At 37.4% G+C, this 27,241-nt stretch overlaps 1 protein-coding gene across 11 annotated transcripts in view; it reads right to left on the reverse strand.

Moving 5' to 3' along the window:
• The window catches only part of GULP1 (GULP PTB domain containing engulfment adaptor 1), a 266,982-nt gene extending 261,888 nt beyond the window's left edge, over nucleotides 1-5,094 (reverse strand). For 2 of the 11 annotated variants that reach the window (XM_067741244.1, XM_067741234.1), the window contains exon 1: nucleotides 4,408-5,088. The gene's annotated coding sequence lies outside the window, so the exon portion shown is untranslated. Of the gene's footprint in view, nucleotides 1-4,071; nucleotides 4,214-4,346; nucleotides 4,369-4,407 lie in introns of those variants that run through there. The other 9 variants (XM_067741242.1, XM_067741236.1, XM_067741245.1 and 6 more) reach the window with 9 other exon arrangements.
• Between the last annotated feature and the right edge of the window lie 22,147 nt (nucleotides 5,095-27,241).

The raw sequence follows: 27,241 nt of genomic DNA on the forward strand, positions 1-27,241 counted from the left end.
AATGATGAAACTAATCCCAAATTTACTATAATTATACCATTTCAGTGGTAAACAGAAAATTTGTACTTATTCTCCTGCTCAGTATTTGAGTCAATTACCTGTTTTCTGATGAAAAATAATCATGCACTATAAGTATCATTAGAGTGGCTGAAAACATTTTCTTAGCATAAAACAAATACAAAACTAGCAAATAACAGAGCCTAAAAAGAGTATAAGAACTGTTTTCTAAGCCTAACTCTGCAACAGTGACTTTTAGCGATTGTCTTTAAAAATAAAGGGCTGATTTCAATTTCATATCCTCACTGGAAGCAAAGCAATTTCTCTGCTCAAAGTTTATACTATTTTTCCTCTTCAATTTGAATATATTTACACTCCCATAGGAACAAGTTTAACTTTCCTGATCTCTAAATGCATTAAGACAAACACTATTAGATCCACCAGCCTCTAACATGTTTAGGGACCAGGGCTCATGGCAGTCATGCAGTTGGGTCCTGTAACTACTTTTGAATCCATTATTATATCCGAATAAAATAACTTTTCTTGTTCTTTAGAGGTTTTACAAAACAAATCACAGTTTTTCAGAACGAACCACAAAGTACTCTGCTAAGTAAAATTTAAATTTAAATTATCTAATATTCAGCAAGGAGAGTAAGATTTTAAAAATGTTAAGTTTAAAATCAAAAGCAAAACTGGTTATTTTACAGTAAAATTACCCTATTACATCCTTGAACATTCACTTGTTCTTTGATTATTCAAAAAAAGTGCTGGTCGTGTTAAGATGACCATAAATTCAACTGCAATCTTCCTTATACTCCCACTTTTTATAGATTCACTATTAATGATAAGGTGAAGTCTAAAAATAAAAGTTATGATTAAGTATTTTACCAAAAGATCTTATCCTTTAATATATCCATATTTATTCTGTATTCTTTCTCTAATACACTAACCTCTTCACCTGAAAAATAGTTAAGTTACACATCCAAGAGTATGATACAGTACATTGAACTATAAAAATAGGTAGTTTATTTTACTAATTGATGTGTCAAACTAAAAATTAAATATTTCACAATTATCATGCATGTATCAATAGTTTAAAAGTTCATACACTACAGATAGCAATATAGATAATAAATTATATGTTGGTAAAACATTTAAGAAGTAAAATAACCCACACAAATCACAGTGCTGAAAAGTTCAGAGCTGGGATTTAAATCCAAGCTTGATGTTTCCTCAGACATAAAAAGTATGCAACAAATATTGGTTGAATCAATTAATGAATGGCTCCTAAATCTACCCTCTAAACTTTTAAGGAAACTGTTGTGGCCATTGGGAAAAGAAAGTTTGTTTGTACATCATAAATGTATTTCAGTCTCTCAAGTGTTATTTCCGAGAAGGGAGCCAAATTCTGCAAATATATTTGGTAACTTCTCATAAAGGCAAAATTGAGCTGGTCTTAAAAAAATAACTGGTCCTTGAGTATAAATATAAACCAAAATAAAAAAGTCAATGAATTTGCTGATTGTTCTTTGCTGTTTGAGAGAATGACTCAGCTTTAGTCATAAAATCTCACCCAATATTTTCAAAAACATAAAATTTATGATTAAACTAAAGCTATGATTAAAAGGCACAGTAGTAATTTTTATAAATTAAATAGGTATGTCACTATTACATTTGTATTTTAGGTATAAATATTCCAATTTACCCCTACAAATCTCAATAGAATCAACCGAGACTGAAGCCCTATGACCTTTATATCTAAAAACGTATTAACATAATTTCATCTCTTTAAAGCTTACTGTGAAATTTCTTTATTTTGCAAGTGGAAAAACTGAAATCATAGACAGGGAAAACACATTGCCAAGGGTGATTCATAAAGTCAATCTCAGAGAGTAGGCTGATATTCACAATCCCAAACTCACCAATCCAGAGGAAATACCATATTAGTGTTTTTTACTATTCAACCCCCAAACCCACAACAGTAGACCAACCTTCCTGAAAAAAAAATAGAGGAAACATGAGCAATTTTAACACATAAAAGAAGGGTCCTAATTGCAGATAAGACTCTCAGTTCCTGGCTAGTCCAGAACTTGGAAGCAGCAGGGCCTTAACGTATTGGGCCAATGTGTGAAATACTGAGATCACACCAACTTCTACTCCTTCAGGTGAAAGAGCAAGTTCTATTATCGGGATCACTTTTGACAAACACAAGGAAGACATTTGGACACATTTTCCACTTTAATTTCATGACCCACTTTTGTGCCATTTGAGAATACCTAATTGAATTATTCGATTTAGGTGGAAAATCACCTGCTCAAAACCCAAGTCTTCAGTTCTTACTGGCTGTGAAAACAAAGAAGGTCAAGGTCAAGGGCTTGAAGTTGCAGCAAGCCTAGTCCAAGTTGAGGAGACAACAAAGTGTGGGTATTTGCAAAGTATGATCTCACAAAAAGCACCAGGCCCCCAGCTATTCCACTGCAACACTGATAGGGAATGGTCAGACATCCCTCCTAGACCGCTTCTTTCACTCTCCTCTGTCACATCCCACTGCACTCTATGCTTAGCTTATTTTTTTTGCCAAGAATACTGATCTTAGTCACCTTAAAATTCTCACTGCAAAAGAAACCCCTTGTTTAAACCCAAGTACAACCAACAGCTCCTTTCCAATTATCCCCAGCAACTTCCCCAGTCCCTTTTATGTTTGGCTACTGAGCTCAGTCTAGTTTGGCTGCCGGCCAGGTTCCTCTCTTCTTTCCTTGTCAGTGGTAAAAACTTGGAAAACAGTCCTGGACAGCTCAAGGAGACCTTTTAATTATGCAGTGGGGCAGTACCTTAGTCTGTCTGCTGTTTCCAGCAAGGCTTGTAGTCGCCAGCGACTGCACTCTCCCAATTGGTGGGTTTTCTAGCAAGGTTACTTGTTTATTTGGGGAAGGAGGGAAAGACTGGCAGAAAAAGGGGCGATTTGCAAATCTGAAAAATGCCCAACTCCTCTCAGAGTTTCCTACCTCCTCACATTCACTCTGTCTCACTACTGCCCTCCTTTACCACCTTATCACCCACTTGGCATCAAAGACACAAAATCATCAGTGTCCGGGTCTCCTTGTAGTCCTAGAAATTAACAAGGGGAGTCACGACTGGAACACTCTCCAAAAACTTTTATTCTCAAGTGCTGATGCAAGATATATATATATATATATATTTTTAAAGCAGGTCCCAAAATAAACTTACTAAATTCTTCCTAATTGCATTATACTTTGTTAAACTTGCAGACTGAAATAGTGCATGTAAATGTCTGATTGCCAGTGGAAATAAGGCGAGCTCAGTCGGGAAAACTGCTAGGACCCAGGAAGGGATACCTTGACCGACACCCGCACTTATTCGGGGTTTGCCCAAGGTACTAAGTGCGCACGCCAAGCCCAACACCAGCTACGTCTTCCTTACTCTACCCTGGCAAGCTAGTTCCAGCTGCAGCGCCCAGCTTCCTGTTCAAGTTCCATTCAACATCGTAAACACATTCCAAGAAAACCAGCCTGCCCCGAGTTCCCTCCCGCACACAGGGAACTCTGAGCGGCGGCCCCAGGAGCCACAGGGAAGAACCGATCGCGCTGGGTTCTGATCCGTGCAGTGAATCAGCCCCCCGGGCTGGTGGACCCGGGCGAGCGAGCTCGGCAACGGGACCGAGAGCCCAGGGTCTCAAGCACCCCGCAGAGCCGTGCGCCTCTCTAAGGTAGCGCCCGCCAGAAGGAACTACTCGACCCACCCAGCCACAGGGTAACCATGTGGGCGCCGCCCCTGAGTTTGGGCCCTCCCAGCCCTGGGTTTTAAAGAATCCACGGCCCGGCCTCGGAGCTTCGCGCCTCCCCGCCCCCCATGCCCACACTCCCTCCCGGAGCCAACAAAAGGGAGGTTACGCTGGAAGAAGTTTTGCTCCTGGGTAGCCTCGCTGTGACCCGGAGATGACTTGCCTGCTCAGCCCCGTCTGGTCCGCACACCCTCAGCCGTCCTGATCCACCCGCGCCCCACCGCCCCCTCCAGCTCCTAACCACCGGCCCCGGCTCCCCGGACCAAAGTTACCACAAAGGGCTCCAGGAGTCCGGAGACCAATGCGTCCCCGACCTCGGGGGGCTCCCCGTCATCCCTGCAGCACTGCCACGGCAGTAGTCAACAGGTCTCAGCCTCCTTTCTTGCTGGACGACTTCCTGAGCCTTTCAGTGTCTTAATTTTTGCAACCTGCCCAGCGGCGGTAGTGGCGGCGAGCAGCCCCGCGCCCTCCTTCCCCGGCACCCGGCCGGGGCTGACCACCGCCCGCCGCCTCTCAGGATGTCAGTCTAAAAGAGACTGCACGCTACCTGGCGGGACGCTGGGCTTGCAGCCAGGGAAGCCCCCAGATAAACCGCGGTCTCTCCGTACCTTACTGACTGATGCAGTCGGGTCAGGGTCCGGGCAGGGACATGGAGAGCCGCCGCGTCCTCGGAGCCTGGCGAACTCCGCTCCGGCGCAGCCCGGGCGCCGTTTCCGTGGCCGAGAGGGAAAGTTTCTCTACGTCAACAGCGAGCTGGACTCGGGACCCTCCGGCTCCGGTCCCCTCCCTCTACGCGCTCTCGGCCCCCTCCCTCCTCTTCCTAATCGGCTGAAGCCAGAACTGGCGCTAGCTGGCGGCTGAGGCTCGAGGCTCGGGACTCCGGGTCGCTCCCGGCTGGGAACGCGGGGCTCCCCCTCTCGGCCAAAAGGAAACTCTCCCAGACTCGGCTGGCGCACTTGGGGCGATCTCCTTGGACACTTCCAAACGGGACGCCTGGGTTCCAGCTCGCTGACTTTCTTCGGTCTCTGATGCTCGTCTCCTATGGGCCCTCTGGGCTATATGGCGTCGGCACGCAGGACCCAGGGGGAGAGTGGAATGTGAGAGAAACTCGACCGGAGAAGACGAGGCCTTACCTTACCCGGTTCTTAGCCGGCACGGGAGCCAAAACACAGTTCTCCCCACCCCCACTCCTCGTCCCCCGCTGCGTTTCCTTTTGAATCTCCTCCCTGAAGCACCGGATCGGGACTATTCGCCTTCCCTTGTCTCTCTGTGTTTCCGCACACAATTTCAAAACACTTCTGCTGCTTAACAAGAAAAAAAAAAAAGTGTCCAAGGAAGCACACACACGAGTAGCACATACCTTCTTTACAGCCTTTATCAAGAAAGCACTGACACAGTTTTTGCTGTCTCTGGCCGCACCTCTACACTTTTTTAATTTATTTTTCCTCAGTTTTTTAAAACTTACTGAATCTCTGCACTTTATTATGCCTTACAAGAAAAAAAAAAGAAAGGAAAGAAAACAGAAAACTGCCTCCACCACCAGGTCATGCTCATTTGCTCCATTCAGATATTAACCTCAGAATTCAGGACATCTACGTGGGGTTCGAGGGAAAACATAACAAACCATCCTTACTGACACAATAAACTTCTGTGTGGGAAGAAGGACAAGAAGGAGGGATATCCTCGTTTAAGCGATTCTTTGAGGATGAGAGGACATTTACTCAAATCTTTTGAGATGCTGCTCAGAATTTAGTTCACTAAATTTTTCATTTGAACCTGAAAATAGATGGAGAAAGGAAAAAAAGCATTTTTGCAAGGCTAACAAATATAATATGTTATGGTGGAATCCAGGGCTTAGAATCAGACTATTCATATTCCTTTCCAGGCTCCGTACTTACTCATTCTGTGCCCTAGGACGCTGGACACAATTACAGCTGCCAAAAGGAATTGTATAATAGAACTCACAGAGTCACAGTCACATTTACAGGAATTAGACTAGAGTAGTGTCAAGCACAGACAAGGTACTCAATAAATATTTGGTTCTTACATCCCACTATTTTTCACTGTAACTAGAGGATGGTACTAGAAATTTCCCCAAAAGACCTTATTAACTGAATCAGTTTTCTTCTCCCTAATGCTTTTTCCATTAAAAAAGATACAACATCACAATTTTTGAAATGAAAACTAAGTTTAGGGATTACCCAGCTCTAGCCAAACTCCCTTACTTTAAATACAAGGCAGCTGAAGTCCAAGAATCTTAATTGACTTTCCCCAAATCTCATTGTTAGGAGGTGCTAAAGCTAGGACCAGAAATCAGGCCTCTTCATACGTGGACAGAATCCTCTTTTAACTATGTTTCCACTTTATCATAACAGGCAAGCACACAGTAAAATACTTACATTGAAAATATTAATCATAGGACAATGCTAGTTGCTTCTTCTGTAAATAACCTTTAAATGATTAATTTTCAAACAACCACTAAAAAATAGATGATGCCATTTACGTGATCACTTAATATTCAAATGATTATAAAAATAAATCAAATGATAGCCCATAGTACTTAGGAATAAGGAGGTTGACCAGATGACCAAACCCATGCTTACATTATATAATTATAAATATATGGGTGTGTTCTTTTAACACAATATTTAAAACTTTGAATAGAGAACTCTAGGCTCCCAAGGATACACCAACAAATCACTAGGATCTGTGGACCTCACTTCGAGAAACACTAGTTTAGTCTTCAGTACGCTGCAGCTCCACTTGAATAAGCAGATCATAAGAATAAATGAGGCTACAGAAATCAAGCATTACAAGCTTGATTGTTTACATTAATGGAAAATCTCAAAACATGTACTTATTTCTTATTCATTTGCCTCTGATATCTTTAAGGAGAAGTTTTTCTAAACCTTTTCTCACCTTACTCAATGTTGAAAGTTACTTGGACTTTTATACAATTCCCAGGTTCTCAGAGATAAGACCCTATACCTTCCTTATGAGTAGGGATTCTCTACTACACCAGCCTCCCCCTGAATTAGCCACTAAAATAATTTCTTGAAGGCATTTCACAGACTTCTCTTTAGAGTTCTATGCTCCCTTTCCATGAGACTTGGAAGTTGCCAAAAAGAGAAAAAATTATAACTATAAAGTATATCCATCATGGATGGATGAATGGGGATGCATGAATCCCCATAACTGTCTTTTTCTAATCATTACACAGAGGGCTAAAGCTTACTAATTTTTATATTTCTTCCCAACATTTAAAATCTCTAAACTTGCTATTGCTCTATAATTTTTATAACCTGACTTTTGATATGAACTGCTATTTATGAAATGGCTTAGAGGTATAAAAATTTCAAAGATGTCAGAATGGAGTTTTTAAAAACACTAAAATCAAATAGAACAAGATTTAAAATCAGATCTGTAAGCATGACCCAGGAACTGAAGAAGGGAGATGCCAAGGAGAAAGGCTGCAGAGGCTCTGGCAGGGCATTACCATTAGACTATGCCTAATTTGCTACTGATAGCAAATACTCAGATTTCCATTTGAAAAGTCTTCACATTCATCATAGGAACATATGGACTCTGATGGAGACTCAGCAGCCTCCTAATATTTTTAAATTAATTTGCTGGCTCAGGCCAGTTTCAAGTTCCTCTTACTTGAACTAAAAGAACCTTGACTAAGATGGACAACTACCTATTATTTATGTTGAGAATAACATTTTATTGCTGATTATTACAAAAATATATAAAAACATGCTATCATATTGGTTGTTTAGCTCTATATTACTGCAAACCCATCAGTTAAAGTATTTAACAACTTTTTAAAAAGGAAATAAAAACCAAAATGGAATTCAAAATCTCAGTCATGTCCATTGAATTCCTAAGGGGACCTGGGTCCCAGAGTTAAAATGTGTTACATTTTACTTTCTATCTTCCATCACTTTATCTTTCAGTCTATTTTGGTCCCCCTGATTAAGAACATGAAACATACTCATTGCAAGAAAAAAAAAAAAAAAAAAAAAGAATAGGGACAATACAAAAAAGAAATAAATATCACCTGTGTTCCCACCATCAAGAGTACCCATTGCTAATATTTGCTCCATACCCTCCAAGTATTGTTGAAGTCTCTGAGAGAATCTCCAATAAATAACATTTCTTCTCTATGCTTAGGTTGAGAATAAATTGAGAAATAAAACAAAAGTTTAAAATGAAAGCTAAAGTATTACCTGTAGTATTGACAGAGACCTGGTTTGAATTGGTAAATCTAAAAATGAACAACCAAAATAACATTCTCAGTCACTGTAGTTTCCAGACTCCCTATCTGGGAGGAGCCAGTGTCTGAAAAAGGAGTTGAATTCTGTTTTCTGAGATCCATTCCTTGGAGGGATAGAGAGGGAGGGAGGGAGGAAGAGAGAAAGGGTGTAGTTGAACTCTGCATTCCCAATAATTCTTCCCAGGTTTATTCCTAAATGTATGTATCACATATGTCACAACACCTCTCCAAGGGCAAAAGAGTAAAGACCCAGAAAAGATATTTTAGCATGGAAATCAAGAGTAGAGAAAAAGTCATTATCCAGTACATACAGCCACTTACATTTTTCTTTTGTTTTTTTCACAAGGAAGTATACTGTACATACTTTCTACTTCCTAACAATATACGAGTATATTGTGGGCTTTTCCCTTACCAGTGTTTATTGACAATTTGTATGCTATTATAAACAAAGAAATTAAGGACATCTGTGCACATACTTTTGTACACCATCTGTACATATTTTGCCTGTCCCTTGCCAATTATTTCATTAGAACAAATATCTAGCGGTAGATTCTCAAGGTTAGGGCACAGACTTCTTTCATTATTATTTTGAAAAAAATCTGAAGTTACAGAAAAGTTGCAGGTAGAGTACAAATAATTATTTTTTTCTGAACCATTTGAGTATAACCTACCAACACTATACCCCATCCTGCCCAATTTTGTGTACTTCCTATAAACACAGACCTCTCCATAAAGAAGGTAAACCATCAAAAATCAGGACATTAACACTGATACATTTCTACACCTACCTCTCAGGTCCCATTCAAGTTTTTTCAATTATCCCTATTATTTCCTTTATATAAACAGGGTTCAGTTTGAGATCACATGATACAAGTATTTAGTTACTCTGTCTCTTTGATTATCATGGCATTAGTACTTTTGAGAATTGCTCTATAGTTATACTGCAAAATGTCCTTTAATTTACCATGTTAGATTCAGGTTATGAATCTTTGGCTGGTAAACCATGGAAGTACAATACTATATTTTTAAAAATTCTAACAAGCTGCATCCAGTTTTGAATTGTCCCATTACTGATGATCTTCACTTGATTAAGATGATGGTATTGTCAGGCTTCTCTGTAATGTTAATCCCTTTTCCTTTGTAATTGGTAGGTATTTTCTGGGGAGGTACTTTTAAACTATATAAGTATTTCATTTCTCATCAAACTTCTAATTTTTCATTTATTTATTTATGTTAGCATAGACATATGGTTTGCTCAAACTCAAACTCTTATCTGTTTCTATCGTGATTTATTTTGACATTCAAATTATCTCCCATTTGCTTCAGATTTCAAGCTGACTTCTGTGTTCTTTGCAAAGTCTCCATCATTTAGGAGCACTTTATCACTTTTGAGCACAAAAAGGTGTTCAAGTCTCATCTTGTATTTTCCCAACCCCAGCCCTGGAATCAGCCATATCTCCAAAGAAGCCAATCCCTTTTACTGAAGGCTGGTGTTTAGAAGATGAGTTCCAGGTGCAATGTCATTGCTATTAGGTTTTTGCTTTACTTAGGTCCTCTCAATGGCCAAAGCAAAGGAATATATGCACATATTTCTTTTTTTCTTCCTTCCTTCCTTCCTTCCCTCTCTCTCTCTCTGTCTCTCTCTTTCTCTTTCTTTCATTTTGAAAGCCATGAGTTCATACACTTGCCTTCAATTCCAGTCCAATTCCACTTTCCATTTTTGTAACTCCATTCTCCTCCAATGAAAATATGGCTTCCACTCCCATTATTCTTATTATGTTTTCTTATTTAATCAGTGTCCTTGTATAAAACCAATCTCTCATGTCTGTCACAGCCCCTTCCCCCGTATGGCCAGGCCACTCCTCTTTAGGAGCATCTTCATCATTCTGCTCAGGGGCCAACAACTCAAGACGACAGCTTTCTTGTGCTTCCTCACCTGCCTATGGCTCCAGCACACCGTCCAGGCTGCCTTCTGAGTCCATTTCCTCCGCATCTGGCTTAGGCTCCAAGTCATCACAGGAGGCTGATCGTCCACTGAGACACCATTTTCACCACACTCGGGCTTCCTGGCCGCTTTCTGGGCCACTGCAATCCCCCAATTCAGGTACTAATGCAAAAGTTTACCTCACTTGCCCCTCCTAATATTGCCAAACTAATTCTGGAAACTTTATAAAAATGCGTACTCCCATGAACAATATATAGGGTAGTGCATGTCTTCAACAGGCATTGCTTGTATTTTATTTATTACTTACGTTATCCATGTAGTTAGTAAGGAAAGCTAGGTGTGGATTGGCTGTGTGAAGCATGCTTCTCCATGTTTGGCACATCATCATCCTGTAAGTTCCCACAGGTCCCTCTCAATGTTATTATTATTTATTTATTTATTTATTTTTGGCTGTGTTGGATCTTCATTGCTGCGCGTGGGCTTTCTCTAGTTGCAGCAAGAGGAGGCTACTCTTCGTTGTGGTGCACAGGCTTCTCATTGCGGTGGCTTCTCTTGTGGTGGAGCAAGGGCTCTAGGCGTGTGGGCTTCAGTAGTTGTGGCACACGGGATTAGTTGCTCCGTGGCATGTGGGATTTTCTCAGACTAGGTCTCGAACCCATGTCCCCTGCATTGGCAGGTGGATTCTTAACCACTGCGCCACCAGGGAAGTCCCCCTCTCAATGTTATTTAATGAAGCACTTTTATTCCCACTTTCTCCCATTCACTTATCCAACACAAATACTCATTCTAATGTATTTAATGTGTATCTTTTCCGTTTTTATATGTATTCTTGAATTAAAAATAATTCTAAATATTTATTTTTATTTTTTTTCTTTTTGTGGTACGCGGGCCCCTCACTGTTGTGGCCTCTCCCGTTGCGGAGCACAGGCTCTGGACGCGCAGGCTCAGCAGCCATGGCTCACAGGCCCAGCCGCTCCGTGGCATGTGGGATCTTCCTGGATTGGGGCACGAACCCGTGTCCCCTGCATCGGCAGGCGGACTCTCAACCACTGTGCCACCAGGGAAGCCCTTCATTTTTAATGTATGTAAGTGCTATTGTGTAAACTATGCCATCTTGGTTGTTACTTTTTTTATCTGGACACTCTTAACTTTTCAAATAATCTAAGTGAAAATTCAGCTCAATCATTGTTTTAATTTTTATTACTTTCACTGTTAATAAAGCTGAACATATTTTCATACAGTTAGGAGGCATTTATATTTTCTTTTATGAATTGGCTATTTATGTATATATTTTTCCTATTTTTCTTTTTTCCCTATGGATTTGTATATTTTTATTTTTCCTTACTCATCTTTAAGTGTTCTTTAACAAATGTACTAATCTCTAGAAAAAAACTAAAGTATTTGTTTCTTTAAACTTAATTTTAAATAATTAGATTATTGTGGGGGGTTTTTTCTTCTTTGGATTGCATATAATTTCTTTCTATGTAGTCTTTTATGATTTCTGGGTTCTTTGGTAATGCTTATAAAGACATTCTACTCTAACTAATCACCTATATTTTCTTCTAGCATTTTGTAGTTTTACTTTTTGCTTTTTCTTTCCAATTTAGTTTGATGAAATCTAAGGTAAGGTTTTTGTCCTTTTTTTCTTTTTTCAGGATAATTACCTAAGTGTCCAACACCATTTACTGAATGATCCATTCTTTCCCCAGTTATCTTGGAAGTAATCCTTATCATACATTAATTTAGTTATAGGGTCTGTTTATGAACTTCCAGATGTGATAAAACAGTATACACAATGCAGTAGGACTCCCCCCAAAAAAGGCATAATGCAGACTGAAATCCAACCAGGCGCCCCTTCCAGCCGTGCCAGTGAAGCTTATCCATGAGTCTGAGAAAGGGGTGTCTTTTCTAACTACAAAGTCGTCCTCAGCTTCTAGCCAAGTACCTGCAGAACTTCCTTGGAAGGGTGGTCAGGGTTTCTCTAATTTGCACAAAGATACCATGTGGGCTAGCAGCAGCCCTTTCCCATTTATCTTTCAGTTATTCCTGCAATAAAACAATATTAACTACCTCAGCCTATAATTGTTTAAAATATCTGTTGGTTAAGTTTCCCCTTAAGTATTTCACCTTCAAAACTTTCATCACTATTCTCTCAAGTTTATTTTTCCAAATGAACTTTGGAATAATTCTGTTAAGTGTCTTTATCACATATTCTTCTTTCCTACCTTTGACCCCCAAACTCTTTCATTACAATGTTAAACTTATATATCCATATACTTGAATCACTTCATTATTCAATTTTTTCTTCTGATCCTGAAACAGAAGATGCATTTCCAACTTGAAAAGAGTTAACTTCTGCACCCATTCATATCGTATCTTTACCTTCCAGCCCATTACATTGCCACTTGTTGGGTTCCTTGTTTACTGCCAAGAATGAAAAGGCCATTATTCTACAGGAACTACAGAACACAAACACTTGGAATGCCACAGCCCTACTTTACAGTAGAAACGAAGGAAAACACAGATCTTAATCCAGGTCAGGTTTCAACTTCTAGTTCTAGCTCACGTGCACCTGAACCTGTAGTGAGTGTCTTATGTGGAAACGAGTCATGATCAAAAGAAAAAAACTTGGACCTGCTTCATGGAAAGGCCTGGCCTCATGACCAGGAGTGGTCTCCTGAGATGTGCTCTCCTGCCCCAGCATTTGCAGGCCTGGAAAGTTTGCTCAAAGCAGTTTTATTTGCACAAAAAACTGCTGAGTTCAGAAGATATTTTGTCCATGTGAAGAGTCACATACTTAAAATACAAGAAATAGAACAAACAAATTATTGCAAATAGAATTAGGTTTTTTTTTTCAGTAAGCCTGGAAACAAATAATACATTCTAGATTGTCTAAAAAAATGATTTTGGGCACACGAAAACTTCTTATTTGAAAATTTGTTTTGTGGTCTTTCACTAGAATGCTAATTTCTGAAATGCCCTTCAAAATTCTATATCAGAATTTACCCAGACCGGATGATAGGGCTTGACAGTAAAGCAAAACAAAGCAAGGCACCTATATGCTTGAACTTGGCATGATGTGATTTGGGAAAATGTCATCATTTCGCTTTAAAATGTGAAGGGGGCGTTGGCTCCTATCACAATCTAACAACAAAACACTGAGTCTCTTTTTCATTACAGGGGTAAAACAATTCTAACAGTGGCTCTTCTGGAAAAGGCAATCTGTGGCATGAATTGCTAGAACACAGACTTGTCATGTTGGTTCCGTGTCAACAGTCTCTCCCACCCAGCAACCTGAGAATTCCCATAGATAAAGTGCTGTCAGTTCAATGGAAATTGGCTTTTTTTCAACGGGTATAATTGTGCAAGCCCATTGTTCAATTTCAAAAAAATGAAGGCCTCCAGAAGCAATTTCAAAATCACACAAATCTTTCACATATAATGATAGTGTAGGCAAGGATCATCCATTTTCCACATAAAAATAAATTGCTAAAAACTTTAAGATGAACACCACTATCTATAAATATAATGTTCTGTTTGAAAATATATACATTGTTCAAGTGAAGAATATAATAAAATACTTAAGGAAATTAAATTGGTATTTTTGAAAATTTTGTGTACTGTACCATGGGCTTAGGGGAGAATTAATGAAGTATAAGTGAATGATTACATGAATTCATCTCATAAGACAGTGTTTAAGATTTGAAAGAAGCTTTCACAGCTTAAATTCTATTTACTGAATTAAGTTTCAGATATTTCTTATAAATGTAAACTTTTGGGCTGTTGATTTTTGAAGGGAAAAGGATAGCATAGAGTTTTAATGCATGAGCTTTGGAGTAACAGTCATGGGTTCAAATATGTGCTGTGCCACTTACTGGCTATAGAGTCTTGGGCAAGTAACTTCCCCTCCTTTAAATTAGTTTCCTCACTTCTGAAACAGAGTTGCTGTCAAAATTACTAGGGTTAGTAAATGTAAAGCATTTAGCATAGTCTTGCAAGTAAATATAAAACATTTGATAGTTGTACAAGGAAACATGTAAAGCTATTCAAACTTTTGATATGTTTATGGGAGTTTCTCTTGAAACTTAATCAATGTGGGCCAAAATAAAAGGAAAATAATAGCTTTGGCTAAAAAATCAAACTTCCCTGGTGGTGCAGTGGTTAAGGATCCTCCTGCTAATGCAGTGGACATGGGTTCCAGCCCTGGTTCGGGAAGATCCCACATGCCAGGGAGCAACTAAGCCTGTGCACCACAACTATTGAGCTTGCGGTCTAGAGCCCACGAGCTACAACTACTGAGCCCAAGTACCGCAACTACTGAAGCCCTTGTACCTAGAGCCCATGTTCCGCAACAAGAGAATCCACTGCAATGAGAAGCCTGCACACTGCAGCGAAGAGTAGCTCCTTCTCGCAGCAATTAGAGAAAGCCCGTGCGCAGCAATGAAGACCCAACTTAGCCAAAAACAAATTAATTAATTAATTAATTAATTTAATTTATTAAAAAAAAGAAATTTGGGGAGTAATAGGTACAAACTATTCTGTATAATATAAATAAGCTACAAGGATATATTGTACAACTCAGGGAATATAGCCAATATTTTATAACTATAAATGGAATATAACCTTTAAAAATTGTAAATCTCTGTGTAGTACACCTGAAACTTATATAATATTGTACATCAACTATACCTCAATTAAAAACAAGAAATTTATTTACATAGTTAAAAAATTTATTGAGATATAATGTTATATGTCAATTAGTTCCAGGTGTACAACATAATGATTTGTTATACGTATGTATTTTTTTTCCTGAGCAATCTATTTGAGCTTTTTATCTTATTTTATTTTATTTTTTTAACTTTTTATTTTATATAACAGTATAGTTGATTAACAGCGTTGCATTAGGTTCAGGTATACAGCAAAATGATTCAGTTATACTATATGTATGTATTTTTATTTTTGTTTATTTTTTGCCCTTTAACTTTTTTTTTTACATCTTTATTGGAGGATAATTGCTTTACAGTGGTGTGTTAGGTTCTGCTGCATAACAAAGTGAATCAGTTATACATATATCCCCATATCTCTTCCCATTTGTGCCTTCCTCCCACCCTCCTTACCCCACCCCTCTAGGTCATCACAAAGTATCAAGCTGATCTCCCTGTGCTATGCAGCTGCTTCCCACTAGCTATCTCTTTTACATTTGGTAGTATATATATGCCAATGCTACTCTCTTACTTCGTCCCAGCTTACCCTTTACCCTCTCCGTGTCCTCAAGTCCATTCTCTACATCTGCGTCTGCATCTTGTATGTATTTTAAAATGACCACCACAGTAAGTCTTGTTAACATTCGTCACCAACATAGTTACGATTTTTTCCTTGGGATGAGAACTTTTAAGATCTACTCTTGTAGCAACTTTCATATATACAATACTGTATTACTAACTATAGTCAATAATACTGTACATTACATTCCCAGTACTTATTTTATATCTGGAAGTTTAAACTGATGGTCAAAAGATGCCAAGTTCCAGTTGTGTATTTACTTTAATCTTTTAAACCATCAGTAACATTTATTCAGATATTGCCAGTTTCTCTACCAATGTGCCTTTTCTGTTCCAGAATCTCACACAGCATTTATGTCTCCTCAGTCTCCCCTAATCTGTGATAGTTCCTTGCTCTTTCCTTGTCTTTCATGACCTTGATTATTTTGAAGAGTAATGTTTGAGTATTTTGCAGAATGTCCCTCAAATTAAGTTTGTCTGCTGTTTTCTCATAGTCATACTGGGGTCATGAGTAATTGGGAAGATACCACATAGGTAAATTGTAGTCATCGTATCATCACGGAGGTACATGACACTGACATGAGTTCACACTGGTCATGTAAACTTGGTTAAGGTAGTGTCCAACAGGTTTCTCCACTGTAAAGTTACTCTTTTTCTCTTTGTAACTAATAAATATTTGGGGGGAGATACTTTGAAACTATTTAAGTATCCTATTTCTCCTTAAACTTCTGCCCAATAATTTTAACAGGCACTGATGGATCTTGCCTGCAGCAATTATTACTGTAGTTTTCTAATAGTGATTTTTCTTTTCCTCACAATTTTTGCAATTATTGATTGGGATTCTTTTGTAAGGAAGTGTGGTTCTTCTGCCTCATATAAGTCACCATTTGACTGAGTTTGGTTAGAATCTTAAAACATTGTTCAAAGAACTGCAGTAAATGTACTGCTAGGGGGGAGGAATGATGGAGGACAGATCTGCTCCAGGAGTTCTATCACCATTCATGCAGCATTCAGAATTGAATACCTCTAATGCCAGTCACTTAGCTGGTGCAGGAGAAATGGCAATGAATAAGCACATTCTCTGCCCTTAAGGAATTCACAGTCTAATAGAGGGAAACTCATGTAATAAATAAATGCAGGTTAGGCACTGAAATAGAAATACACTCCTTAGTATTAGGGGCAGGATGTGCTAACAATTTAGAAACCAGGCATGTTGTCAAAATGTGAGCTGAGTTTTGAAAGATGATTGGGTGTGCAGAAGGCAGGCAAGATGGAGAAAGGGGTTCTCTGCAGAGAGAATTGCATGATCGAAGGCTGAGAAGCTGAAATAGAAAGATAAATACAAGGAAGTTCAAAAAGATTTGTGTGTTAGTAAGTATTCAGTGACAGTCTTGAATTTATCTTGTAAATCTCTGTGATGGGGGCTACTCAAAGTCTTATAATGTAGTGCTTTTGTTTTAGAAAATGCACTCTGTGACCATTTAGAAAAGATATTGAAGCTGTGTAAAACTTTAAGTAGGGAGATCAATTAAGGGACTTGAGTTCCTTTTTTATAAAACTTAATATTATTGGTTATCTGAGAACTAAATATTACAAAAGGGCGTAAAAATGACAGACTAGAATGATGTGATTATTGTATTGGGAGAAAGTACCAGTCATGGGGTCTTACAGCTCAATAAGTTTTGGGTCCTGCTCATGACTCTTTAGTATTTTTGAGTATCTTAAATTCTGCATTATTGGGGTTTCAAATTCTCCTGAATTCTGAGAGTGGTCATCACATAATATAATAATGGAAAATCTAGATCTTACAGCTATTACTTTTGTCTAGCTACCTTTACAACCCTACAAGGTATATTTTCATAATTTTCAATAGTATGTAGAAAATTAGACTGGCATGGGTACCTCTAGGGACCTATTAAATCTGCATTCCTAAAGTTACATTTATGCAGAACCACCACCCTTTTAATTATTTTAAGTTAATATTTAATCACAGCTGTTGAGAAAACTTAAAGTCACGAGAGTGAAGCCAATGACTGAAGGAATTTCAGAAAAGGATAAGACTAAGAAGCTCATGAGGGAAGGTAAATCGTAAAAGAACACTCTATTTATTACTGAACAACATAGACTCTAGATAATACAATAGGGGCTGAGAGATATTAAAGTGAAATGCATAGTTGCTGGCAATTTAGATTACATGCTACTATGACACACTAGCAACAGGTTGACCTTTGAGTTTATGTATAAAAACATTTAAGGTTCTATGAGTACCAAGAGTATTAAACTATATAAATATTTCAGAAAGTTCTATGAGAAATTGTATGTATTAGTGGGAGTCCTGGAAGGGAACAAATAGATCATTCAAGCTAGGTTATTTGAGAAGAGTTTAATTAAAAGACTATTTTTAAAGGTGTGGGCAAGGTTTAAGAAATATAATTACCCTTACAGGGTAATACTTTGGGAAGCCATTACCACACCTAGACCTAAAGGGGCAAGAGGAAGGGGAAGGAGTGGCTACTAGGACCCACAGAGGATAATTATATGGAGAAGAAGTTGTGACCTTCAGCTATGGGGCACAGCCAAATGGTGACTGGTCAAGAAGAGAACAGCGGATATCAGTGTGTTAACATCACTCTCCTCCCACATTCCCATCTCCTGCCGCTGTTTCCCATTACCCAGCTGCAATAGAAAATCTGAAGACAATGGAGCAATCGGATGCAATCCCAATGGGTCATTCTTCTAGGGAGTAGAGCAAGACAAAGGAGGATGTAGAGTAAGTCTGGAGGGTTAGACTGAAAATATTTAACACATTTTAACTAATAATTTGTAAGAAGCAAGAAAGAGTTATCTTTATTTAAACTGGACTTTATTTGAATGCAACTCTAATGATAGAGGGGTTTTAATCAATATGAGTTTCTTTGGTTTGGGATTCATTAAATTTGGGAAAGCATAGAACTTAGCATGTTGAAGATATTTTATCATTTTAAAATAAATTTTACAGTTATTGGAAACAGAAGGAACATGCAAATAAAATATAAAAGAATGAAATAAAATATAAAAATGGGTATAGTTTATAAGCTTAAAAACTTCAGTTGCCTACTGGGCATCATGAAATCCAATTTGACATTAAAATAAAGATGAAAATCCACAAAAAAGATATTTAGAAAAATCATTTACATAATGCCCAAACATCAGAAACCACTTAGATGCCTTTAGGCAAAGCATAATGTGTTTTTATGACACTAATATTTAAAAATTTCTTCTTCAAGCAAAGTATATCGTGTGGGAATCTGGGGGTTTTTGTGTGTGTCTGTTGGTACCGTGCTTGAATTTTCATATGTATAATTGAAACAATATTGTCTCATTATCTACTTCAAATAGTATTTAAAAGTAAAAGTAGACTACAATTTTGGTAAGTCAAAACTTGAGGACACGGGGAGGGGGAAGGGTAAGCTGGGACAAAGTGAGAGAGTGGTAGTGTATATGGACATATATACACTACCAAATGTAAAATAGATAGCTAGTGGGAAGCAGCCGCATAGCACAGGGAGATCAGCTCAGTGCTTTGTGACCACCTAGAGGGGTGGGATAGGGAGGGTGGGAGGGAGACGCAAGAGGGAGGAGATATGGGGATATATGTATATGTATAGCTGATTCACTTTGTTATAAAGCAGAAACTAACACACCACTGTAAAGCAATTATACTCCAATAAAGATGTTACAAAATAAATTTAAAAAGAGTATTACAACTTATTATTTCAACTTGTATAGAAAAATAATTTCCTTTTTATTGTAAATATTTAAAATAAAACAATATTTAAATACTCACTTGAGAATAAAAGTCTTAATGCAACTTACTTTTCCAAATTTTGTGTTCTTGTTTAGAATATTTTATTTTGCATTAGTTACAAAATTAGTTTCTATTAGCCAGGTCCTGGTCAAATGTACTTTGTAAATATTAATTATTTCTGGTATGTATTATTAGTTTTATTTTTACAAAGAGTAGGTAATTTTCCCATTTATTTTATTTTGTTTACTGAGAGTCTTCAGACTTTTCAACTGTACAGAGTAGATTATTACTTTAGCTTTCAATTTTAATAACTGATTTTTATTAATATGATAGTATTATTATTTTCTTGACAACATTTAAATGTTAAACTGATGTAATAGTTCTAGTTATAAGTATGAGTAATAAACATCATTATTATATAACTGGTCTTGACAAGTGTAAAAGAAATAATTTGAGATCATGTGAGATAGAAGTAATGTAGTAACATAGAAAAGAAAAAAATGCATTAGTTGAAGTCAGAACAATTGAATTTGGGTCTTGGTTATATTTTTCTGGAGCTCTGTGCCTCAGTTGTACCAGCCCAGGATAACAGTCGTGGTATTAAATAAGATATTGTTTTACATGCTTCCTTGTACCCATTGCTCTGGTAGCAATATTCCCTTCTGTTCTCTGCTTATGTACATACAGGTGCATATATTCTGGCTTTTTAAAGTTTATCTTGCAAACAATACCTTGAAAGCAAAAGTGCTTTTGATTTCCAAGTGACAGTCTTTGTTGAAAGAGAAAAGTTTCATTTGAAATTTCTAAAGCTAGGTTTTGCATATCGGTGGGAATTCCCTGGTAGTCCAGTGGTTAGGGCTTGGTGCTTTCACTGCCGGAGCCTGGATTTGATCTCTGGTCAGGGAACTAAGATCCTGCAAGGTGCGTGGTGTGGCCAAAAAAAAAAAAAAAAAGCAACTGGTAGAACTAATGTCAGGAACCCAAGTAGAGAAGAATGATAATCTATCACTTTTCCCACTCCAAACAAACAAGGGCTTAATTTGGGTGATTCTGGGAACAGCAGATATAGCTGCCTGGATTTTATGAATAGGCTTGAAGCTCTATAGTACCTCCCAGCTTCCCAGAGTTAAGAGTAACTGTACTTGTGGGAGGGAGTCCCATTTACCGAAGAAAGAGTGCCCCATCCTCCCAGTGGAATGGAAAGAAAATTTCTCTGTGAACATTACACTCCCCAGGAGGCTGAGGACTATAATTTTGCTTTCCTTGGTCCCATCCTCTCCCTGTCTGGACTGTCAACAGGGCCTTGTTCTGCTTCAGAGTTAGCCGGGACTGGACCAGTTGTAGGAGGCTCACTTTAGAATGTCCAGTACATTCTTTACCTCTAGCTTAAAGCTGGAGCACAACAAGACAACAGGAAAATTCCATTCAATATTCTGTTATGCAAACTTCCTAAAGATCATCTAGAAATAATTGTGATATATTTTTTGGTTACTCGCAAATAATTTTTTAAACATTGCAATGATGGGTTGACAAGTTAAAACCATTATAACGTTGCCTATTGACATTTCAGCAATGGCAAAGTGAGTTTTCAGAGGAGAAAAGAACATATTCGACAATTTTCTGTTACATGGATTCATATGTGTACAAATTTTATACAATGTAAAAACTCAAGAAATCTGCTCTTTGGAATATAAGACCTAGATGTCAAAATTGAGAAATAATTTTTAGGTAATGGTATATCTAATTTACATGTGTTTCAGGATATAGCTACACAGTGAACTTTTTATACAATGGAAGATTGGATGGTCATTATGACAGTGCATGATTCCACTTGGAAATCACACAGGATATGTTTTAAGGACACACAGTGTGTCTTATTACTCAGAAAAATCTGAAAACTCTCTCTTTTATAAATAGTTGCTCTGTAAGGTCTTATTTTCACAGAGCCTTATCGGAAGAACAGCTTATATGCATATTAAGAACAGTGGTTGGAGCTTCCCTGGTGGCGCAGTGGTTGGGAGTCCGCCTGCCGACGTAGGGGATGCGGGTTCGTGCCCCGGTCTGAGAGGATCCCGCATGCCGCGGAGCAGCTGCGCCCGTGAGCCATGGCCGCTGGGCCTGCGCGTCAGGAGCCTGTGCTCCGCAGCGGGAGAGGCCGCAGCAGTGGGAGGCCCACGTACGGCAAAAAAAATAAAAAATAAAAAAAATAATAGTGGTGGAAAAAAATTTAATAAAGATTAGAGACAATGCCATACTGTGTTAGGAGCTCTGTTTTAAAAGGTTCTCACTTTGACTTGGAAACCACTCAGTGAATTCTATTTAACTTCACATTCCAAAATATGAGGGAAACAAAAAAATTTATTGAAGGCAAGAAAGCTATGTAATAAATGTAATTTCAACTAATGTATTATTTTCAAAAATTTGAATGAAACAGTTAATTACTTTAGACTCATACTTAAATTATGGATAAGCCTTTCCTTTTTCTCTTTACAAGAAAGTTATGGTGTTGCTACTATTTGAGAAATAACAATGTAAGAAAATCTAGCAGGATTATTTTGGAAATACAAGACAGTACAATTCCTTCAGTTTTCTTCTACCTCAGATAATGTTGTTTCCTTTATTGTTTCATATTCTTTATTCCATCTACTGCCAAACAATTTGACTCTAAAGCCGTAATTTACTCTAGTACAGGAAAATAGTTCCTTTCTTTGTAATGCCTTTATTGAAGCAAGTAACATTTGGCCAAACCTTAGAAATAATAGATAAGTGAGAAGAAATTGCAAACAAACGTAATGATACAGAAAAATTGTAATTTAAGGTAGGGAAAAGGTGCTGATGAATAAAATAATAGAGATGTTTCTAAGCTTATTTTTTATACTGTGTTCAATGGTGATAAAAAATTAATGAAGACATGCGTAGAATATTAATAGTGGTTAGTCTCGGTAATGGAAATAAAAATTAGTTAATATTTTTAATTGTATGCATTTCCTAAATTTTATACAGTTTTCCTTCTTTTCAATTTAGCTGTAGTTTTCTAATTTCTATTACTTAATGATATAAAAATAATTAGAAATATAATGTCATTCGAGTTTTATAGAAATCATTTAATAGTATGAAAGCAATAGACTTATCTCACTTTTAGTTCAGAAATTAGTGGAAAAACACCACTTCCTTCTTAGTCAAATTATGGATAAATTTTTATAATTCCAATTTAAACCCTCAGTTCATTGAATGTTAACTAAGTTTGGTGTGTATAGCTTGTTTACCATGATTTTGAGAAACAAAAACAAACAGACAATAAAAACCCTGTAGTTATAAGCCCTTTTATTTTTATGTAATTCTTAAAATAAAATCCAGCCTAATCCTTGAGATAAAGTTTGGACCAGTGGAAAGAGTGTGAACTTTGAAATTAAACAATCCTGGGTTCAAATGCTAAGCTTTCTGCCTCACAATTTTATAGTAATTTTCATCTCTAATATTATGTACTTAACATGATAGTCCCCACATTTCCTTCTCTTTCATATCACATTCTGCTTCTCACATTAAGGAATGCAGCTTATTTACCCTCTCCTTAAATCCTTGCTGGCCTTGCCACTAGCTTCACCCCATAGAATGCAGTAGACTTCTAAGTCCAGAAGAATAGGCAGCTTTCACTTTCTTCCTCTTGGAATCCATCTTCCAGGCTATGAGAAGCCTACACCAAAGTAAGACCCTATGTGGCAATACCATGTAGAAAGAGAAAAGTCCTAAAACTACATAGAGGAGAGCCAAGAAACCCAGCCAGCAGTGAGAACAAGGTCCCAAACACAGTGACCGCAGCTGAGCCATTGTAGCCAAGCCCCCAGTCTTTCCAACTATCCTAGTTAACACACTGAGCATGTGAGTGAAGACGCCATCTTGGATGTTCCAGCTTCAGCAGCAGGGCGTGCTGCTGGGTGCTGTATGACCTGAACAGTCAAACAGAAGCCCCCATGCCTTGAGAAGTCCTGTGCTTGGTTTAGTGTTCTGCTGTCACCAACTCGAAATCCTTAATAATGTGTAAACAAAGTCCCACATTTTCACCTTGCCTGGCCTGGCCTGACAAATCATGTGTAGCCTGTGCTGCCCAGCAGCCATCATGTGGAGCTGAGACCATCAAACTCACTGCGCCCTGTCCACATATCTGACCTGTATTATTGTATGTAACAATTAAGTGGTCATTGTTTTAAGCTACTAAGTTTTAGGGGAGTGTGTTCACAGCAGTAAATAGTCAAAACACATGACATTTGAAAATAGCATAGAAGCTCAGTAGGAGGCCATGAATAATACTTCTTAAGAGGGAGGGGGAGGAAGAAATGCAGATATTTATATGAAGATTTAAAGGTGTGTTTAAAGAATATATTTAGAAAATGTATTTTTAGAATGATAGATGGTAAATAGAAGAAATTTTGGAAACAAAAATATTAACCAATGAATTATTGAAAAAGTTTAAAGATTTTATAACTGTAATCAATGTACATACCTTACCCTTAGTTGATGTTTAAAATATTGAATAGTGGATGAAATGTTACTCAATAGTTAAAATTGGACAATTTTAGAAAGTGTATTTTTAATAAAGAACTAGCTCATAATAAAGAAAACAGAGAAGCAAGCATGTATATAAAAATATATTTCCATGGAAAATAAATTAAAGTTATCCAGCATAAAATAATGGTTATAGCATAAAAAATTCTGATGATATATTTTTTATCAGTTAAAAAAATATGTAAGTTCAGTTTGAAATGCCCTAAAATTTTATATTTTGACTTAACTCGGCTGAATTTTTGTGTATGATCTGAGATGAAGATCTAATTGTATTTTTATTCATGAGAATAGACAATTGTCCCAGCAATTGTCCACCTCTTCACCAGTTTATAATTTCACATCACTCGTATACTAGTGTCATATCTGTGGATCTCTTTCCATGTACTTTATTCTGCTCCATTGTTTTTCTGTTCATGCATCAATACCACACTGTTTTAATTACTATAGACCTATAGTGAGTCTCTATATCTTTAAGGAAAATGCCTGTCTTCTTTCTCTTATTCCTTTTCTCCTCTTTTTTCTGCTTCTTCTTCTATACCTCCTTTATCTCTTCTCTCTTTCTTATTTATTCTACTTTAAAAAATTTATCTTGTTATAATAAGCTTGCTAATTACATGAAAAACAGCTTTAGTTATCATGCTGTCCTTTATCTCTTTTTTCTCTTTTTCTGGAACTTTTTAAAAATTCATATATTAGACTTTCTCCATTTAAACATTCTCTTATATATGCAGCATTCTCTATCTTTAACTAATTATTTCTTGTCTCTCTGCATCTAAGCTTGATGTTTAACTATACACCTAGTTTTAAATTGCAATTTTGATATTTTTTACTTCCAGAATTGTTTTTCTTTTCTTTTTTTTTTTTTTTTTGCGGTACACGAGCCTCTCACTGTTGTGGCCTCTCCCGTTGTGGAGCGCAGGCTCAGCGGCCATGGCTCACGGGTCCAGCCGCTCCGCGGCATGTGGGATCTTCCCGGACGGGGATACGAACCCACATCCCCTGCATCGGCAGGCAGACTCTCAACCACTGTGCCACCAGGGAAGCCCCAGAATTGTTTTTCTTGAACCTGTTCTTTTCTGTTCATGGTTCTTTTTCTTTCAATATGTTTTTCTCTTAATTTCTTCTTTATTATTTACATTTTTACTTAGTGTAATTAAATGTCCCTTTCATCGAGATCTCAATTCTATTTTTCCAGCTTGCTCTGTACTAAGACACTTCTTTCCCCTAATTGGTAATAAAACCAAGGCTCATAGTGGTTGAGGTCCATATCCAGGTCCTATAATTCCCTGATCCTCCTGGGCAATAGCTCACACTTTCCATACGGTATTTGGTTTCTCTGTTTATTTCCAGTAGGTGAATTAATAAATTAATAAGTAAAAGTATTTATATATTTGTTAATTCTCTAGTGATCCTTTAAATATAATTATTTGGATTACTGACTATGGGTACAGTGGCCAGCAAAACAACCCATGTAACCACTCCAATCTCAGACTTGTTTAAGCCTCTCTCCTAATGGAATCACTGTAGAGATTGCAGGATGCTTTGAAACCAAGTCTGTAATGTTATGATACACCTCAATGTCTTCAAAATAGTCATACAGATTTGATTCATTACATTCTCAGTTGAAATAGATAATTAATTTCAATTATGAAACATAATGTTTAAAGTCAATACAAAATATATTAACTTTAGAAAAATACCTCTTAAAGGTATAATTTTATTTTATTATTATTATTATTATTATTTTTTTTTTTGTGGTACACTGGCCTCTCACTATTGTGGCCTCTCCCGTTGCGGAGCACAGGCTCCGGACGTGCAGGCTCAGCGGCCATGGCTCACGAGCCTCTCCCCGGACCGGGGCACGAACCCGTGTTCCCTGCATCGGCAGGTGGACTCTCAACCACTGCGCCACCAGGGAAGCGAAGCCCTCAAGAAACTCATTTTATTAGTCTTTTGTTTCCTCAATATCTAGTTAATTCCTCACATATAGTTGGCATTTGAAAACTGTTTATGGAACGAATTAAAGATAAACATTATTAAACCACAGTTGCATCTAGGGTTGAACGGTCCTGTAATAAAACCATATGATTCTTAGGTACAAGCACTTCTAGCTTGAACAGCTATGCACTCAGATTATATCCTGATATCAACTGCCAAACATCGTATGGCGTCGGGCACATGGCAGGACGTCTATCAGAATTATTAGAGAAACTCTCAAGGAGTTTGTCTGGAGAATAATAAAGTTTTGACTTCTGCCAAAAACATTCTGTGTATGATTCTTAAGATCTAAAAAAAATTGGATAGAGGGAGTTTATCTGCCTCACTTCTTTCATCAGTAAAATAAAGTGTGTCACCCTCACAACGGAATTTGAAGTATTTGTGGAAAGACACTAAACTGTAGAGGGCACATCATTTGCATTCATCCTCAAAAGAAGAGGCTCCCTTTTGTCTTCTCAAAAATATTGATAAATGTGCACACTATCTTCTTGTAGGATTAGTTACTATAAATTTAATTATATAGACTTGTGAAGTAAGCCACATCTAAACTAGTATTTGCTTTTAAAATGTGAGGTTAAATTACACTTCATTATAACATGATTGTAACAGTAAAAATTTATTTTACATTTCAACATCCTTTCGTAACACAGAAAGGCAGGGAGGAAAGGGGTAGTTTTCTATAAAATTATGTAAGTGCATATTAAACCATTACTGTTTTACATTTTAAACAGTATTGTATAAAGAGATGAATAGCTTCTTAAATATTATTACAACAGTTAATAGTTATTTCCCATACGAAAATAAACATTTAGGTAGAAATGAAATATGGTGAGATGAAGGAATTTAAATTAGTTATGTGAAATAAATTATGTTAGTAGAAGAATGTCTTTAGGTTTAGGCATAAGCAAAGTCAAAGCCTTAAAGAAAAAGAGAGTAAGGGGGCACTGATGCTTGAAATTGAGCTGTGGAAGCAGAATTCTTTCCACTTAAAGTTTTAAATTCTTGTTAAAATGCTTTTTTTTTTTAAACCACAGTAAAAATCTCCTCTTTTAAATTGCAGATGACTTGAAAAGTAGAGACAGAATATCATATCCACCCTCAGGTTCTTAAAGGGAGCATTTAAATATGGATGAAGTATATTGGTGGGAACCCAATTAGTCAGACACTGAGCAATCAATGTCTTTATTTAAGTTGTCAACAGCTTCCTGGTCTTGGGGTAGATAGTGGGTCATTTTGGAGTAGACTGCATTTGTTTAGACTCATTTAAGTGGCTCATCTTAGTGATATAAATTTAGGGTGATGAAAATTTTGTTGTTGCTATTGTTGTTGTTTCCTTATAAAGATGTCCCCTTAATATTCTTGGTAGGAAGAGTTCAAAGTCTCCTGAGAAGGATATGGAAAATTTTGCATAACACCTGAGGAGCTTTGCAGGATACAGTGTATAGAAATCATTCGCTTCCATGATAGAATTTTATTATATCCACTCTTATGGCTGAAGCTGGTCTTTACTTAGGTCTTTCGAAAGCAAAGAACACTAGATGTTACCTAAGGAAACTCACCATGATGGCTATAGTAGGAATCAGTGTCAAGA

This window comes from Pseudorca crassidens, chromosome 6, assembly GCF_039906515.1.
Source record: "Pseudorca crassidens isolate mPseCra1 chromosome 6, mPseCra1.hap1, whole genome shotgun sequence".
Classification (NCBI taxonomy): domain Eukaryota; kingdom Metazoa; phylum Chordata; class Mammalia; order Artiodactyla; family Delphinidae; genus Pseudorca; species Pseudorca crassidens.